Below are 888 nucleotides of genomic sequence, written 5' to 3'. Positions count from 1 at the left end.
CTCGTGATGTCATACAATCCCGGTCATTGGTCATGCATCGGCGGGGTCTCACAGCGCTGTCATGCAAACGAAAGACACAGAGAAGCATGTGAGGGGCGTGTACTCCATCATATCATCACATACACCATGCAGTCAGGGAGCAGGGACGAGCCGTGTCTGGGGACCTGATCCTAATGTCTGGGACTGATATTCCTCCATCGTCCAATCCCGGGGGCTCGCTGGTTGTCTCATCTGACCTGCAGCACCGGGGTCCATGGATCAAATCCCGGCCAGGACGATATCTGCATGGAGTTTACATGTGTTCCCCCCTCCCTCCCCCATCTAAAGACATGCAAGAAGGTTAATTGGCCCTCGTATGTGAGATAAGGACGTTAGATTGTAAGCTCTTTAGGCGCAGGGACTGCTGGGAATGTACAGCGCTACGCATCATGTCGGTGCTATAAAACCTGAAATAAATACATATAATCCATAGTTCACTATCTAAGGTGTCCCTCCGGACCAGTCACATGACCACTAAATGCTCCACCTTGGTCACGTGATGAGAAAACTGAAGAGGTCATCCCTTTGCTCTCTCCTCCTATCAGCAATCCCTGTGGGCGGCTGAGCGCACTGTACAATGACAAGGAGCAGATTGGCTCCAGTCCTCCTGCACAGGGGCCGGTCAGCACAGGGGCCCGCCAGCATAGGAATCATTGAACACAGGGGACATACCATGAGACACAACAGCATCGGATTTGGACTGGGGTGGTCCGCATAGGAACTTCTACTTCGGTTCTCGGACCCCCCTACAATCATAAATATACCATTCGGGTGATCAATAAATACTCGGCTGTGCTCGGCCTCTATCCAGTCCAGTCAAACCCATCCCCCCCCCATTGCCCCCCTCCC

The sequence above is a fragment of the Nanorana parkeri genome, unplaced genomic scaffold (assembly GCF_000935625.1).
Source record: "Nanorana parkeri isolate BGI_ZX_2015 unplaced genomic scaffold, ASM93562v1 scaffold2766, whole genome shotgun sequence".
NCBI classification, from domain to species: Eukaryota; Metazoa; Chordata; class Amphibia; order Anura; family Dicroglossidae; genus Nanorana; species Nanorana parkeri.
This window is presented reverse-complemented; position numbering follows the sequence as displayed.